The sequence below is a fragment of the Microcaecilia unicolor genome, chromosome 2 (genome assembly GCF_901765095.1).
Source record: "Microcaecilia unicolor chromosome 2, aMicUni1.1, whole genome shotgun sequence".
Taxonomy (NCBI): domain Eukaryota; kingdom Metazoa; phylum Chordata; class Amphibia; order Gymnophiona; family Siphonopidae; genus Microcaecilia; species Microcaecilia unicolor.
In genome coordinates this window covers 297,980,019-297,996,068 of record NC_044032.1, presented here as the reverse complement: position 1 = coordinate 297,996,068, position 16,050 = coordinate 297,980,019, and positions in this window count along the sequence as shown.

The following is a 16,050-nucleotide window of genomic DNA, read 5'->3' as shown; positions in this document are numbered from 1 at the left end:
TTAAAACGAGATGATGGAACCTTTGTTCACATGGGTGTTGTCTACAGATCTCCGACACAATAGGAGGAACTAGATAAAGATCTGGTCACAGATATCCATAAGCTGGGAAAGAAAAGAGAGGTGCTGTTGCGGGGGGATTTCAATCTGCCAGATGTGGATTGGAAAGTTTCATCTGTGGAATCTGAAAGAAGTAGAAAGATCGTGAATGCTTTTCAAAGTGCTCTACTCAGACAAATGGTGATGGAACCCACGAGAGAGAAAGCAACGCTGAATCTTGTGCTTACAAATGGGGATAGTATGTCAAATGTCCGAGTGGGTGCCCACCTGGGCAGCAGTGACCATCAAACAGTTTGGTTTGATGTAACAGCTGAAGTTGGGGGCAGCCACTCAAAACTCAAAGTCCTGGATTTCAAGCATGCTGACTTTAGGAAAATGGGGGAATACCTGAGGAAGGAACTGATGGGCTGGGGGAACATATGAGAAGTGGAAGGGCAGTGGTCCAGGCTGAAAGAAGCTATAAATATGGTCACAAACCTTTATGTAAGGAGAGTAAATAAAAGCAAGAGAAAAAGGGAAACAGTTTCCAGCCAAGCCAAGCCCGTTCCAGAATCCGGTTCCAGCCAAGCCCGTTCCAGAATCCGGTTCCAGTCAAGCCAAGCCTGTTCCAGAATCCGGTTCCAGCCAAGCCTGTTTGAGAATCCTGAATCCTGTTTGAGAATCCTGAATCCTGTTCTTGTCAAGCCTGTTTGAGAATTCTGAATCCTGTTTGAGAATCCTGAATTCTGTTCCAGTCAAGCCTGTTTGAGAATCCTGAATTGTATTTGACAATCCTCAAGCCTGTTTCTGCCTTGTTTATTGTCTTGCTTCTGTTATTAAGACATAAGACATAAGCATAAGACATAAGCATCGCCATGCTGGGACAGACCAAGGGTCCATCGAGCCCAGCACCCTGTCTCCGACAGCGGCCAAAAAAACAAGCATTTTGTCCCGCCCATCCCAGAAATAGTGGATTATTCCTACGTCCATTCAATAATATTCTATGTCCTTTTCCTCCAGGAAGCCGTCTAACTTTTTTAAAACTCCGCTAAGCCAACCGCCCCAACCACCTTATCTGGCAACGAATTACAGAGTCTAACCACGCGTTGAGTGAAGAAAAACTTTCTTTGATTCACTTTAAATTTACTAACTGCAGCTTTATTGCATGCCCCCTTGTCCTAGCATTCTTGTTGCCTAGCTCCTACCCTCTCTTGCCTGTCTAAGTGTGCTTTGTCTTGTCTCTTTCAGTCTAGCCCTGTACGGATCCAGTCCTTGCCTTGTCCTTGTCTTGCTCTTTTCTGGACCCAGTTTTAATCTACTTCCGTGTTTTGCCTTGTCTTGCATTTCTGGGTCCCAGTCCCAGTTTTAATGCAGTTCCGAGTCTTGCTTTGTCCTGTCTGGGTTCCAGTTCTGGCTCTTTGCCTTCTTTTCCTTGCCTCGTCTGGATCCGGTTCTTGTGTTGTTCATTGTATTTAGTTACCTCTGTGCTGCCTTGTTGAGTCTGTTAGTTTATCCTAGTCCAGTCTGTTCTGATTCCTGCCTGTGCCAGCCCAGGTGATTTGTCTGCCAAAGCTCCGGCTTTGGTCCAAGACTCACCATTCCTGACAGTTGTAAAAGCATGATATATAGAGTCTAGCAATTAGCGTGTATTCCAGCACCTGTCTTTGGATGTGAGGACTTATATCAACTGGAACCTGATGTAAATCCTGGTACTCAATTTGGGTGCACAGCCCTCAAATTCTATGTTACTGTGTATAATTATTTGGAATGTCCCTGAGCCGCTCATAGCCATGCCCCCCCTTTTGGGGTGCTGGTTAGGGAATGTGGGCACAGATTTATGTGCAAATCCAAATTAGAGCCAATTAACTTCAGCAATTGATTGTTAACAGCAAATTATTGATAGTTAACACCTCATTAATTAATTTATTTGTATTCGGATCTCAGGATTTTGGTTGCCCAAATGTGGGCATTTACAGAATCTGGGAGATAGTGTGCACTTTCCTTAAAGAGTGTGTACTATTTGCATATAATGCATACACTTTCCTGATAGAATGTGCATAGACACATATGCAGATGGTGCTTACATACACATCTATTAGGAAAGAGCATGTACTGGGGGGAATTCAATAAATGGCACCCAATTTTAGGTGCTGGGATGATCCGTGCTAAGCTAGTATTCTGCTAAGTGTACTCTGCATGGGACAACTTTACAGAATACTAGGTTAGCATGCATTTCACACCTAACTTTGGGTGCAAGCATGTATGCCTGCCAAAGGCTGGTGCAAATTCACCAACTGACCTGCCTATACCTTTCCCATGAATATGTCCCCATTGGAATTGGGTGCTATGAAATTTAGGCACACATGTTATAGAATAGGGCATAGGGCAGATACACATGTAGGGAAATTGAGGCAGGGCTGGGGCATGTACTAAAATCTCCATCTCAAACATTGGGACTTCTTGGCTGCTCTGGTTATAGGGGGATATTAACTTAGGTTCCCTGGTTCACAGTCCATTGCACTGACCACTAAACTGCTCCTCTGCTCTGCAAGGATGTGTGTGTATCCATTTCTGTAAAAATGCTGCCGGACAGATGTCCTTGTCCCTGGAATTTTGGCGTTCATTATTTGGACGTTTCAGTTTGTCAGATGGCTGTTCATTTTGGATATTCTTATATTTTTCAACCAGGAAATCCCAACATATTTCCTGTTTGAAAATAGCTGTAAGATGGAAGTAAGTTTTTTGGACATTATGAGCAGGATATCCCAATTCTCACTTAGATGTCCTTTCGAAAATGCCCCTCAAAATTGGTGGTAAATTAGAATATGAAATTGACTTTTGATTTTGTAAATAAAGCCCACAAACATTTGTCAAACAGAAATATCAGTCTGTAACATGATTTTTCTGCTCTCTCCATATAATTGGGACAGCAAATGGCATTGTTGACTGTGAACTTTTAATTCAAGATCTCAGATTAATTGCACATGATGCATAACAAATAATGGTTAGTGCAGTGTGCTGAAAACCTGGGGAATTGGGTTTGATTCCAGCTGTGGCTCCTTAAGATCCTAGGCAAGTCACTTAACCCTCTATTATCTCACATGCAAAAACTTAGGGGGTCTTTTACTAAGCGGCACTAAACCGGAAGTACCACTGGGCTACTGCAGCAGCCTGGCAGTAGTTTCCACCCCCAGTGTGTGCCATTTCCATCGCTACAAAAATATTTTTATTTTTGTAGTGCTGATGTTTACCCGGCGGTAATTGGGCAGTGCCACTCACTGCCCGGTTACTGCCAGGTTAGCGTGGGAGCCCTTACCACCATTTCAGTGGTTGGTGGAAAGTGTTTCCCGCCCCCCCCCCAAAAAAAAAAATGGCCACACGACAAGTGCTTCACTTGTAGCAAGGCTGTTTCTTAAAAAAATAATAAAACCAGCATTTTACCCACTGTGGTAAAAGGGGGCCTCAGCGCACATCAAAAACACACACTGATGACAGTGTAGGCCCCCTTTTGATGCAGCTTAGTAAAAGAGGCCCTTTGATTGTGAACCCAGTAGGGACAGAGAAAATACCTATATATGATAAATATCAACTGCATTGGTTGTACCACAGAAATATGGTACATCAAATCCATGACCCTTTTGGCTTGAAAGCCAACTGTACATCCAAAATACAGTTTACATCAGTGTAGTCATGGTTCATCTTTGCATCTTCTGATAGAACTCATCGCAAATGTAGCAGAAAGTATCAGCATGATTAATGCATTTCTGTGCAATTTTCAGTTTAATTAACCATTGGTCCTGCAATAACTAGCTATTTATCAACTTATCCTAGAACCAATACATACAATTAGGGATAAATGACAACATAATATATTTAAACTGAACAGTACTCATTTACTAATGATGTTGTATTGATGCACGTGTCATAATAAATTTGTGTAAATGTCTGGAAAGAAATGCTTTATAGAAATATTTTGATATTATTTATGTGATCAGCAGCCAAAAATCTATTAGAAACACTCAGGGGCCCTTTTACTAAGCCATGTAAGCATCTAAGCGCGCCCAACATGCACCAAAATGGAGTTACCGCCTGACTACTGCGTGGCTCTTGTGGTAATTTCATTTTTGGCGTGCGTCTGATATGCACATCTGAAAAATATTGTTTATTTTTGGACGCACGTAATGGACGTGCACCAAGTGGCACTTGATGTGCATAGGTCACTAATGCCCGGATTCTTTACCGCTAGGTCAATGGCTGGCGCTAAGGTCTCAGACCCAAAATGGATGCGTGGCAATTTTGATTTTGCCACACATCCATTTTCAATAAAAAAGGCCTTTTTCACAGGCGTGCTGAAAATTGGATTGGCATGCACCCAAAACCCGTGCCTACGCTACTGCAAGCCATTTTTCAATGCGCCTTTGTAGAAGGGCCCCTCGATCTCATTATGAAAACAAAAATCGTTTTGTCCAGTGAAATTTTACCTATCACCTTTCTCACCATTCCCCCCTCCCCCCAAAAAGCATGCGATATCCAGATATGTGGGTATCTTGTTTATTCGGTATCTGTAGAGTTAAGTGCATCCTCATCACTACCCACAACCCGTCCTAGATTGTTCCATTTCTTGATCATCCTTGCATATAGCTATATTTCATAGGGAAGATCTGTACTTCACAAACTTCTTTGTACAGGTTAATTATACATTTCTTTTAATAAAAAAAATAAAAAAAAATGTTTTCCTCAGTCAAAGATTTTCTGATAAACTGAATTTTCTATTTGGCTAGAGTTGCATAGCAGTTGTTGAAAATATTAATAAAATGATATGGAAACCTCCAACATTTCGTCTATCTTTAACCTACCTTTAAAAGGTGCTTGTGAAAAAAGCTAGGAAAAGAGGCAAGGGCTCTCTAACTGATGGGCCGATGATCAGACGCAAACACAAGCGCTAGAGGCTGTTAGCGCCATACTAGCACCTGCGTTTGCTATCGCCCCATGATCAGAGCTCCCAAGCATGTGAAACAACATGCTCGTGGGCTCTGAACACAACTAGCATACAAATGCATGCAAAACAGGGCTCTTAACGCAAGTAGTATGCAAATGCATGCTAAAACTATTTATCCCCAGTAATCAGCGACAAGCGCACCAAAGATTGGCCCACTTGCTGCAGCAAACCCTACGCCACCTCAGAGCTGGTGTTAGGGTTTGCTGACCATTGGGGAGGAATGGTGAGCCCCATCCAGTATGCATTTGCATGCTAGTAGGCCCCTATTCCCCCCCAAAGCAGCTGCCCCCCCCCACAGGAACCCCGACCCAACCCCCTCATTGAGAGGTGTATTGCTGTGAGAGAACCACTAGCACAGCTTGATAAAAGAGGCCCTAGTAAAATTGGCTGAATATCCTCCAACTTTATCAAAATCCTAGTGCAGAAAAAAGGTGTGGTAAGGAACATCAAATGTCTGCCAAAAAATGAGTGTATCTTCTGCATGTAGAGAAATAACATGATTCTCATTCCCTATTACAATTCCCTGAAGATCTTCAGACTCCCTGATAAGCAGCTTAAGTGCCATTGCAAAAAGTTAGGGGAAAGAGATAAGTCTTGGCATGTTCTTCTTTCCAACCTCATAGAAGAGAAAGTCCATCCATTAATTACTGTATGACCATGGTTGTTAGGGAATGATACAAGGCTTTAACCCAAATTTAAAAAATTCTCTCCAAGGCCTCTACCAAACCTTTTAAGTACACAAACCGACCAATTGATTTACACGGTCAGAAATGGCCACTGAATGGTTAAATCACTTGTTTGGGGCTATCTGCTTATTTTCAGTAGATATTATATAGAGTTTTCACAGTAGAAAATTAGAGGTTAGCACCTAAGTGAAAGCTGGCTATTTAGAGGGCGTTCTGTTGGCAGAGTCGGCATTTGGTTGGTTAAGTGCTAATGTTCACCACTTAACTAGCTAGGGTAACCACATAAAAGGGACAACATAAAACACAGTCCTATCTTTATGTGGCAACCCATGCCCACTCAAGTTCTGAATATCAACTTAAGCAGCATGTGCTAGCCAGCGCAACAGAAACTGGATATTCAATGCCAAAATCCGGACATGTAGTAACACAAGTTGCTGTGGGAGGCCAGAGCAGCCATTTTAAAGACAACCTTGAAGGGACAGGAGCAAGGGGGCTGCACTCCTGCCCCAAAAGACTCCTGCTGGACCACCTGGGAGACAGGTAGGCCCAATGGGGCCTACCTAGACATCGGGAGGGGGAAGGGTGTTCATTCGAAGGGAGGGGAGGGATTTAGGAAATCATGGTGAGGGATAGGAGGGAGAGGGTTGGGAGAGTTTTATTTAAAAAAAAAAATAGCTATGTGGATGCCAGCTTGATATTCAATGCTGGCACCCTCATAGCTAAGCGGCCTAATTTAGGACTACTTTTGAGCTGTTCTAAATAAGGCTGCTTAGCAATGTGGGTGCCAGCACTGAACATTGCTAGTACCTGCATAACCCTGGGTTACTCCCCAGTGCCACTCGTACTGCTGCCTCTGACCTGCCCACTTCTTGGTTGGGCAGTCCATAGGGATATTCTGTGGCACTCTCCAGTTAAGTGTCTCTGAATATCCCCACTTAAGCAGTGGGAAACGATTTAAACGGGTAGGAGAGGCTCCTGGCCTCTTAACTTACTCTGAAAATCATCCGGTAGATCTCATTACATAAACTGGGACATGTCGTAGAACAGCATGAGTTTGTAGTGAAATAACACATGTTAACAGTAGCACATGTTAATATTTGTTCCCATAAACCTTTACAAATTCTTATAATCCATGTTTATTAAAGAGTTCTGCCTAGAATTGGCACAGCTTGTGAGATATTTTAACATCTTTTGGGATGTACATAACAGCAGTGTTATAAAAGCTAGCTGCTAATTTATTGCAAATTTGATAATATTATGTACTTCTGTTAAAATCAGAGCTACTTTTGCCCGGATACCTTCTGACCCTACTGCCTTAATAGTCTTTACATTAACCATTGCTTTCTTAGGGGCTGTTTTACTAAGATGCACTAAGAAATGGGCTTAGAACATTTTAATATGGGACTTTCTCAAGTACATTTCTAATGTGTCCGCAAAAATATGGCTTTTTTCCTCTTTATTTTTGAAGACCCTGCACTAATTTTTCTATTAGCGCGCAAGACCTGCAAAGATATTAATACAAAAATACTTACCACCTCCTATTTAGAAAGTGCTAAGTGTTCCCTTGTTAAGTATGTGATATCCAGTTAGCATGTGCAGATGGATAATGCTTCCACACCCATTCCCTGAAATTTACACAAAAATGTGCATGATTATCGCAAAGGCAAAGTACTGTAAAATGATGTAACATATTTTGTGATAAGCCCATGTTAGAACTTAGCACACTTTAGTAAAAGGGTCCCTTAAGGGTCCTTTTACTAAGCTGCATAAGCGTCTACGTGTGCCCAACATGCATCAAAATATAGTTACCGCCCAACCACCGCAGTTCATTTTGGCGGGCATCCGATATGCGCGTCTGGAAAATATTTTTTTATTTTGGGGCACACTTAATGGACGCGTGGCAAGTGGCATTTGATGCGCAAAGGACATTACTGCCTGGTTACCGCATGAGTATTTATCGTTAGGTCAATGGCTGGTGGTAAGGTCTCAGACCCAAAATGGAAGCGCAGCAATTTTCATTTTGCCATATTTGCCCATTTTCGTCAAAAATGTTTAAAAGGCCTTTTTTACAGGCGCACTGAAAAATGGATTGTCGCATGCCCAAAACCCATGCGTACGCTACCACAAGCCATTTTTTCAGCATGCCTTTGTAAAAGGACCCTTTAATCTTTTCAGTCGTAAATGGTTTCTCAATATCCTCCATCGCCTGTTCACTCAGACATGCTATGGATTTAGACAAGAAAAGACTGTGTTAAAACTTGCAAACAATCCACAATTTTATCTATCCAAACTAAAGTGCCATCCTCCTTTCTAATGTTTGAAATCTTGTTTTATTTTCAATTTCTGCAGCTGCAAACACAATAATGTACCAGTCTCATTACTATGTTCATAAAAATTCATTTTTGTGGGATTCATATCATAAGCTATTCTAGATGTCCCTCATATATCAAGCTCCATTTTTCTTTTTCAATGCGTACAGTTTTTTTCTTCAAATTTCTCATAAGTCTATCTTCTACGCTTTTAATTTGCATTTGAAATTCCAGAGATCACTTTTGTCCAGAGAACTGTGGTGTGTTCTCTTATTACAACTTTACCTGCTTCTCAGAGTGTAAATACTTGTATATCTGGAAAATGGTTAAGTTCTAAATATTCCCACCAGCTTTTCCTTAGCTGCTCTACAAACTCAGGGTCAGTGGATGTGGGTTGTTATCTAGTCCTTTCAATGTGACTTATACAGGTTCATAGTCTGATAAAAGAATGTTTCCTATTTCACAGTCTATCATCTTGATTATTTCAAATTGTAAAAACCAGTAGTCTATATGGAAGTATGCCTGGTGCCTTGAAGAATAAAAGGTAGCATCTATTTTTCCTCTATTCAGAAAACACCATGTATCAGTTAATCCAAACTTTTCAGATCTTTCTTTTTTTAACCTTTTTAAATTATATTGTTAAGTGTTTTTTCTTCTTTTTAATTTATTGAATTTTTCAAGTTACATCTATCAAAACATAACCAGAAATATGTATCAAACAATATGAAACAATATTAGAAAACACAATGAATTCAAGCCCACATTACGGAGAGTCAACTGAGCAATAAGCATCTCATATTAGTTATAGCTAGTGTTTTAACAACAACTGAGACTGGAGGGGTTATTTATTATTATCTGTCCATATTCTCTGTATTATATTGGCAAAACATTATGTCCAGTTACAACTAGTACAACTAGAGATGGGCAGTAATTTCCTCTCTTATTTCCTATCATTGACTAACAAAAACTGGACAGGGTTTCATTTGCCAATGGCAGATTTGGCAGTGACAGCCCCCGCCATGTGATCCAAGGTCTTCCTTGTAATATTTATAAAGAGAAATGGCAAGAGCACAGCAGATTATTGACCTCCTAATGGTAAAAAGTGGCATGCTGTTTTTGGACACATGAAATTGGCGCGCTCCACGCCATTTTTTACCATGGTAAATGACCATGAAGTAAAATTAAAAATAATATTTACTGTCTGAGCCCTTAATGCCACCCATTGACTTAGCAGTAAGGTCTCACATGCTACTCATACGGTAATCAGGCTGCATTCGCCAATGTGGCTGCACTGCCAATTCCTGCCGGAAACCTGTTCGGTAGAAAACAGAAAAATATTTTCTACCATGGGAAACAGCACATGCCAATTTTAAAATTACAGCTGGGTGCCCGCGCTACCTCGGCGGTAGTGTTGATTTGGCGTGCGCTACCCATGCATTAGTCCTGTCGTTGCTTAGTGAAAGGGCCACTAAATGACTTGTTACTAAGTTTTACAAAAACATAAGAGGTTGAGGATAGTTTTTTTTTCATAAAGAGGCACTGATCCCTTGATTTATGGATAGTTTTCAAGCACCTAAAGTAACAGACTGATCAAACTGCAGTGTAAATCAAGATTAAAAAACAAAAGATAAAAGGATAAAATAAATAATCTATAAATAGCAAGAATACAAACTAGGAAATAAATGGACTTCATTACAATGTAAAAAAAAAGAAAAATCAAACAGAGCAACAATGTATTTTAAGAATTCCCAAATAAAAATGGTTTCAAATCAAACTGTCTGTGTGCAGATCACTGAGAATGTTCTTGACGCAAGTACGAAGGAAGGCAGTTCCATAGAGAAGATGCAAGTGGTATCAAGTCAGACGCATGTTGTTGAATAAGTGTTAACAAAGAAGTTTGTGAACATCTAAGGGTATGAGAAAAGAAATAGGAAATCAGGGGCGGAGACAAGATGGAGGCATATCCTGATTCGGCATGTTCCAAGCTTTACCTGGAACTCTTCTTCCTCCTTGGTTTTTGCTATGTTGCACGGCACACAGAAAGTGGTTGTTAAACTCGCTACCCTGTGACTAGAACTTCTACTGCAGTGCAGCAAAAATTTGAAAACTATGCTGCCAGAACCCCTGCTCTTACCAGAGTTGACATGTCAACTGCTTTGTCCAATAAAGAGCTTGGGCCTTAAATCATCCTTATCTCCTCTAGATTGGAATCCAAATCAGTGGGAGAGGCTGCAGTTGTACTGACTGTGGAAGTAGCTGAGAGCATTTCACTAGAGGGAGCCTCCCCTCAAACTATTAGCTCTAGTAGGAAAGGAAGGACTGGAGCCCTATTGCAACCTCAGGCTCCTGAGGAAATTGAGCAATTTAAAAATTACAAGAGAAGACTGAATTTATGTTTGCTCCACTTCCCTAATTTGCTAATGGCCCAGGAGATACCCTTAACAGATACTTGATGGATAATTTGAAATATTCTTCTGAGCATGTTCCTCCTTGGAATAAAGTATGTTTCCCCCATGCTACCTCAGATAAAACCTTGGAGGTAAGACCTAGCAGGCAAGGTCAAGAAGTTGGACTAGATTTAAATAACTTAACAGCTTTATTGGAAGATTCTTTAGTAGAGATTTTGGAAATATTTACCTTGTTAGTTTTTTTTTCATTTTGAGCAAGTTATGAATGCAATTTTGTAAGATTTTCAAAATTCACAAGCATTATTTTTTTGGATGAAAGATATGCATTTATCTAGATGTCACTAAGAAGACACAGAAAAGAAAGAAAGCTTTTCTGGCATTTCATCAAAACTATTATTTTTATCTGCTGGCTCTTGGCTTGTATTAGTTTACTCCACTCCCCTTCCCCCAAACACACCCACCCACCCACCTTTTATTTGTGGTCTAAATAAGAGCAAATGTTTTTTTTTTCCTTTTTGTTGTTTTGGAAGATGTGGATAGGGAATTTTTGATATGACATTCAAATGGAAAAAGAAATGTTTACAGGAAAATGCTTAAAAATGCAAGTCCATTGAATTAGTTAATTATATATGTTTCTCTCCCTCGAAATTGTTAGAATTTATTGTAATGAAGGAAGCTGTTAAGCCCAAGGATTTGCCTCCCTAATTGAGAACGCTGTTATGTTGGCTGTAGAATCTCTGCATTAACCCAACTGTTAATAACTTAGTTTATAGCTATGTTATTTTCCTCTTTTTTCCTTTTATTTTATTGCCTAGTATTTTGATTCAAATAGATTGTGGTCAAAATTTAAAAGCTTATCTTCAATTTTAAGCCAGAAATAGCTATAAGTAGTTTTTTTTTCTTTTTTCAGCTTTGTATTTTCTGATATTTCCTCATTTATGTCATTGGATGTAAATGAAAAATTTTTAAATAAAGAATAAAAAAAAATGCAAGTCCATAATGGAATAATAAATGTGTTCCCATATTCAAAAATACACATAAAAAATAAAATGTTTAGAAAGAGGACACACTGCAAACGTCATAGCTGTTCTGAAATAAACACCTCCACCAATCGGAAATACACTACGTAAACGGGCACCAGCGGTGCCACTCCCTGTGTCAAGAAACCGTCCATGGCAATGGCAACACGTTCTCTCCACATCCAAAATGTGCAGATATATCTCTTGCATGTGGAGGAACATTCTTCTGTGTGGCCAGCCATGTCTCTTTGGAGTGCTAAAGACAGAGCTCCTTGTCCAGAGAAATTTTCAACCACCACCACCACTATCTTCACCCTCTTTCCTTCCCATTCCAAGTGCAATATGTCCCCCTTCCCTGCTCCCTTCTATCCATATGCAGCATGTCCCTGTCTCCCTTCCCTTTCATTCATGTGCAGCATGTTCCCCTCTCCCATCCATATGCAGCATGTCCCCTTCTATCCATGGGCAGCATGTCCTCTCTCCTCTCCCTTCGTGTAAGTGCAGCTTCTTCCCCTCCCCTGAGGGTCTGTCACCACCTCCTTACCTCACTGTCATCCCTTCCTCCTCATAGGCCCTAAATGAGTTTATCTTGTTGGGAAGACTGGATGGACCATACAGGTCTTTATCTGCCGTCATTTACTATGTTACTATCTGCCACCCCATTAGAGACAGCCTGGAAAGGTGAGTGTGAAGCAGTGACCCCAGTGCATAGGCAGGGTCACATACAGCGAGGTCTCTTTGTTGTTACAATACATTTTATTGAGTTTTCATAAGAAACAATAACAAAACGTTGGTGGCATCAAAATGTCCAGACTATCCAATAACAATTAATTATGGGACTGCCTCCACTAACCATTCAATGCTGAAATGAGAGGGCTGCACATATTCTATTTTAGCCTGTCACCAGTGTTTTAATTGGAGTGAAAGCCACAAAGGATCAGGAAAGACAAAAATGTTTTGCATATTTAGAAGATCAAGACCTTCATAGCCCTCAAGAACAGGAAGAATGGAATTTTTGCAGTCCATAAGTTAAGCATTGAAATGCATCTATAAGTAAAAAATAAAAGACTAAATCTATCCATTTGGCTCAAAAAGCTACTAGAGAATCTTTTTAACTGAAGCAATTTACAATATGGTGGTATGCATTTGCCATTGGCATTAGTAGCTTATAATCAATCATTAGCCATCACAAACACTTAAGAATCAGTCAGCAGGCTGATTTTATAATGCCATAAACATTTAAAGTTGATGTTAGTTTCTAACTGTGTGTGATGAAATATCCTTGAACATATGTTCCTGAGAAGTAATATTGTCCCAACTACAGCCAGATTAAATGCCACAAAAAAGGAAGAAATAAAATGAAGAAAATAAGTGGCAACAGTAGAATAGGAACCTTACTGCTTCAAAATGCATGGGATAGAAAATATATAGATTTATACCATACGTGGTGGGCTAAGTTTTATTTTTATTGCTTTAACAGATTGGAATACAGAATGATAATGTCATCTGCAATTGAGCAATGGCAGAGAGTGTACATAGTAGTTTGTCATGGAAAATTTGGAAATGTTAATTGGGTTGGCATCTACTGTTAGTATTAAAATTTAATGAGCTATTACCAAAATCTTGTTTGTAAGAACCATGAAAGCATTTCACATCTCCCTTATTTTGAACCTGTATCAGATTGCTCATTTTGTTACCACCATTTTAACTACACTTCTGATCATAGGAGCCAACTTTTCAAAATGATCAGGGGTGCTAAACATAAACTGAAATTACCCTTCCCTGGGCACAGTCAAGGAGATTGCTTGATATTAGGGGCAGTGGCATATTTAGCTTGTTTGCCACCCAGGGTGGGTCACCACTGTTCCCCCTGGTATGTCACCCCCCAAAGCCCGCCATACCCTCCCTGAGGCACATTACCCCACCACCTTTCCTCCTAGCAAGGGGGTGCATGGAGCAGGTGCACAGCTGTTGGCTCTGCCATTCCCCTGTCCCAGAACAGGAAGTAATATCAGAGGGGCAGAGGACCAGCAGAGATGCAGCCATGTGCCTGCTCAAGCATCTCCTCTCTGCCTCTATCTCTCCTACACCATTCCGTATCTTTTCTGTCATCCAGTATTTCTCTCTCCATCAATTATTGATTCTTCTGTGTCTCTTCCTTTAATCCTGCATCATCCCTTCTCTCTCTCTCTTTCTTTCCCCCCAATCCAGTACCGCCTATCTTTTTCTCTCACCCCATCTCTCTCTTTCTTCTCACACCATGTAGCATTGCCTAATTAATCTCTGTCCCTCTTCCCCTTCCAGCACTACCCCATGTATTTGTGCCTTTCTTTCTTCAAACCCATTACCCTGACTTGTTCCCCCATACCAGTATCTAACTCTCTTTTGCTCTCTCTCTCTCTCTCTCTCTCTCTCTCTCTCTCTTCCTTCCTCCATCCATCATTAACAATATAAGTACATACGTGTTGCCATACTGGGACAGACCGAAGGTCCACCAAGCCCAGTATCCTGTTTCCAAAAGTGGTCAATTCAGGTTACAAATACCTGGCAAATCCCAAAACAGTAGGATAGGTTTTATGCTACTTATCCTAGAAATAAGCAGTGGATTTTCCCGATGTCCATCTTAATAATGGCTTAGGGACTTTTCTTTTAGAAAGTTAGTTATACATTTTTTAAACCCTGCTAAGCTTTTACCACATTTTCTGGAAACAAATTCCAGGGTTTAATTATATGTTGAATTAAGAAATATTTTCTCTGATTTGTTTTACATTTACTACTTAAAAGCTTCATTGTGTGCCCCCTAGTATATTTGGAAAGAGTAAACAAGCAATTCATGACCACCCACTTATTATTTTATACACCTCTATCATGTCTCCACTCAGCCTTCTCTTCTCCAAGCTGAAGAACCCTAGCTGCTTTAGCCTTTCCTCATTGCCCTGTCTATCTCTATCTCTCTTCATCTCATCCAACATCCAATCCTTCTTTCGTTTCCTTTTTAGTATTGTGCTGTCTATCTCTATCACTCTTCCCCCTTCCAGCCTTGCCCCATTTCTTCTGTCTGACTCTCTTCCCTCTTCCAGCATTTCTCTGCTTCTCTCTCTCCCTTCTTCCCAAACACACAGCCAGTATGACACTGTCTCTGTCTCTATTTCTCTCTTTCTTCTCCCCATCCATCATGGCCCCTTCTCCCCCCCCCCCCCCACCTGTCTAGCATGGCCCTGTATCTCTCTGTTTGTCTCTCTTCCACAGCATTGCTCTTGTTCTCTCTCTCCTTCCTGCTCATCCTCTTGCTGCCATCCTGGGTTGGTGGCAACATTGGTGACAGGACCATTTCCCTGTACATATCACTGCTAGTTCTGCCAGTCCTACCCTTCCAACACAGGACATTTACAACAAATATCTAGCTGCAGTGCATACAGATAAATACCCTACACATCTTTCCATTGATTTTACTGCTGCCACAATTGGGAAGGCAGATAGTCTGGCAGCAGGAAACATTTGCACGGACCTAAAGGAAACTAGACAGTTCTTGACACTCTCCCATCACTAAGTTCTCCACTTCCAACCCCCCTCTTTCCCTCCTCCAGAATATTAGCTATCTTCCCCTATGGATCTCCCTCCCTACTGGAATATCACCATTCCCATGGGGCCTCCCTGGGTTTACCTGCCCAATTCCTGGTGGTCTAGTAGAGGAACAGGCAGGAGTCTTGCCTACCCACTCCTATCCATTGAGGCTGTGCCTTCAAAATTGATGCTGTGACCTCTTGTGGTGGCCTCACAGTACTATGAAGACCACTAGACTAACAAGCCAACAAGAAACCGCCAGTTATATCTGGAGGGGGGGGACTTTGCTGATGTTTCAGTGGGGGAAATAAGTATTTGATCCCTTGCTGATTTTGTAAGTTTGCCCACTGACAAAGACATGAGCAGCCCATAATTGAAGGGTAGGTTATTGGTAACAGTGAGAGATAGCACATCACAAATTAAATCCGGAAAATCACATTGTGGAAAGTATATGAATTTATTTGCATTCTGCAGAGGGAAATAAGTATTTAATCCCTCTGGCAAACAAGACCTAATACTTGGTGGCAAAACCCTTGTTGGCAAGCACAGCGGTCAGACGTCTTCTGTAGTTGATGATGAGGTTTGCACACATGTCAGGAGGAATTTTGGTCCACTCCTCTTTGCAGATCATCTCTAAATCATTAAGAGTTCTGGGCTGTCGCTTGGCAACTCGCAGCTTCAGCTCCCCCCATAAGTTTTCAATGGGATTAAGGTCTGGTGACTGGCTAGGCCACTCCATGACCCTAATGTGCTTCTTCCTGAGCCACTCCTTTGTTGCCTTGGCTGTATATTTTGGGTCATTGTCGTGCTGGAAGACCCAGCCACGACCCATTTTTAAGGCCCTGGCGGAGGGAAGGAGGTTGTCACTCAGAATTGTACGGTACATGGCCCCATCCATTCTCCCACTGATGCGGTGAAGTAGTCCTGTGCCCTTAGCAGAGAAACACCCCCAAAACATAACATTTCCACCTCCATGCTTGACAGTGGGGACGGTGTTCTTTGGGTCATAGGCAGCATTTCTCTTCCTCC